We start from the raw sequence: 2,769 nt of genomic DNA on the forward strand, positions 1-2,769 counted from the left end.
GTTGGGATTGTCTTGTGAGGAAACTGGGCCTGCATTCCTTAAAGTTTCGAAGAATGAGAGGTGATCTCATTGAAACTGATAAAATTCTTATAGGGCGTGACAGTGTGGATGTAGATAGGATGTTTGCCCTGGTTGGTGAGTCTAAAATCAGGGGACCAAGTCTCAGAATAAGGAGTAGGCCATTTAAAACTGAGATCGAATTGAATTTCTACACTCAGACGGTGGTGAATCATTGGAATTCTCTACCCCAGAGAGCTGTGGCTGTTCAATCATTGAGCATGTTCAAGACAGAAATTGTTAGAAATCTTGATACTCATGACATCAAGGGATATGGGGAGAGCACGGGAAAGGGGCGTTGAGGTAGATGATCAGCCATGATCGAATTGAATGTCAGAAAAGGCTCGACGGTCTGAATGGCCTACTCCTATGTTCCTCTGTTCCTAAGAGAGTTTTTCGCCAGCACGCAGCCTTGCTTTACCTCACTGCTGATCTTGAAAGTGTCTGATGTTGCTCCATTGTAACTGATGGAACTGTGCATGTTCTCGTGGAAAGAAGAGATGATGCCCAAGAGTTCAGGAGGGCAGCCGAGTTTCCATCGCAGTTTGAAGAGTCAGTCTCTGCTGACAAGGTCAAAGGCCTTGGTGATGTTTAGCAAAATATGTGCGGCTCTGTAGCGCAATGGATAGCGTGTTGGACTTCTAAATAATGATTAAGAAAGCATTCAAAGATTGTGGGTTCAAATCCCACCGGAGTCAGATTTTGGACCAGAGACAGAAGAGCACGACGGAACAGAGAGTTAACAAGTGTGTCAAAAGCACCGACTCAGAGACAGAGTGAGAGAGAGAGGAGCAGAGCTGGGGTAAAAAAATCAAAAAGTGACATAACAATGGAGAGTGAGAGCAGGGAAACAGAGAGCCGCTGGGGTGAGTTTACAGGATTTGGTTCTTGCTTCGGTGCAGTGGAAGGAGCTGTTTGGTGAGGATCTGTTGAGCTGTGACATCACAGGCAAGCAGGTAGTTGATTGGTTTGGAAAAAGCTGCATGTTTGATGAGTGTCTGGTAAGTGATTAAGGTCCATTTTAGTCCTAATGTTTAAAATAGTAAACAAACTAGTGGTAAGCTTAATAAAATATACAACAAAATAAACAATTGAATAAAATAATTAAGTAGTGAATTGAAACACGTTAAGGATGACAGGACAGGTGATGTGTCACAGCTGCAGCATGTGGGAGCTCCTGGATGCCAGTGTGATCCAGGGCAAACACGTCTGCAGTAAGTGTTTAGTTTCTGCGGCAAAACACCTTTGACCACCGGTCCATCAGGCAGTGGTCTGCACGGAATGTCCTCAAGGGCCTACGGGAAAAGGAGATGGTGGATCCTGTCGGATGGTTCCCCGAGCAGACCGTCAAAGTCATTTGGCGGAATGCCTCATCACCAGAACTTTCAAACAAGCACCAAGACGTAGCTTGGCTGGTGGTGAGACGGGCCCTTCCCGTCAGATCCTTCCTGCACACCCGAAGTCTCGCCCCCTCCGCACAGTGCCCCCGCGTTGGCTGTGGTGGGTAAGAGACGGTCGCCCACCTCCTCCTGGAATGTGTCTTTGCAAAGCAGGTGTGGAAAGAGATGCAGTGGTTTTTGTCGAGGTTCATCCCAAGCAGCTCTGTAACACAGGGGTCTGTGCTCTCAGGGCTGTTCCCAGGGACGCACACCGAGACAAACACCAACTGCTGCTGGAGGACTATCAATTCGGTGAAAGACGCCCTTTGGTCTGCCCGAAACTTGCTGGTCTTCCAGCGCAAAGTGTTGTCCACCACCGAATGTTGCAGACTGGCACATTCCAAGGTCCAGGACTACGTGCTGAGGGACGCACTAAAGCTTGGAGCAGCCGCAGCAAAGGCTCAATGGGGAAAGACCACAGTGTAAGGTCCCCCCACCAAGCTGAACTGAGGGGCTGGATCCATGGGAAATCCCTCGAACTGTATCGTTGATATTTTCTTTTGCTGTAAATGTAAAACTGTAATTGGCATGACAATAGTGAAATGGAAGGGTTGTGAAGAAACTCATGATAGGAGAGAAGGAAACTGATCTCCCTTGCAATGTTTGTATTTTTTGGTGCTGTTTGAAACTGTTTGGCAATGTAATTTTTGCAGATTTGTATGAATAAAGTATATTTTGAAAATAAAAAATGTGTTTGCGGCTCAAAGAGTGAGAAAAAAGGAATGTAGTGGTAGTAGGGGACAGTATAGTAAGGTGGATTAACACTGTTCTCTGCAGCAAAGAGCAAGAGTCCAGACGGCTGTGTTGCCTGCCGGTGCCAGGATTCAGGACGTCTGCTCAGGGCTGGAGCGAAACATACAATGGGAGGGGGAGGATCCAGTTGTCGTGGTCCATGTCGGTACCAACGACATAGGCAGGACAAGGATAGAGGTTCTGCAAAGTCAGTATGAGGAACTAGGCACCAAATTAAGAAGCAGAACCTCAAAGGTAATCATCTCTGGATTATTACCTGAGCCATGTGCAAATTGGCATAGGACAAATAAGATTAGAGAAAGTAATGTGCGGCTGAAAGACTGGTGTGGTAGTAGTGGGTTCTGGTTCGTGGGGCATTGGCACCAGTACTAGGGAAAGAGGTGGCTGTACCGTTGGGACGGTCTACACCTGAACCGTGCTGGTGCCGGTGTTCTCGCGAGCCACATAACGAGGGACGTAGAGACGGTTTTAAACTGAATAGTGGGGGCAAGGGATCAAATTTGGGAAGATATGGTGAATC

General features: G+C 47.3%; 1 non-coding gene across 1 annotated transcript; it reads left to right on the forward strand.

Moving 5' to 3' along the window:
- The first annotated feature begins 664 nt into the window (after positions 1-664).
- Positions 665-755, forward strand: trnar-ucu (transfer RNA arginine (anticodon UCU)). Its single transcript is given in 2 exon segments — positions 665-701; positions 720-755. It is a non-coding gene; the product is annotated as a tRNA-Arg (tRNA).
- The last annotated feature ends 2,014 nt before the right edge of the window (positions 756-2,769 follow it).

This window comes from Heterodontus francisci, unplaced genomic scaffold (assembly GCF_036365525.1).
Source record: "Heterodontus francisci isolate sHetFra1 unplaced genomic scaffold, sHetFra1.hap1 HAP1_SCAFFOLD_184, whole genome shotgun sequence".
NCBI classification, from domain to species: Eukaryota; Metazoa; Chordata; class Chondrichthyes; order Heterodontiformes; family Heterodontidae; genus Heterodontus; species Heterodontus francisci.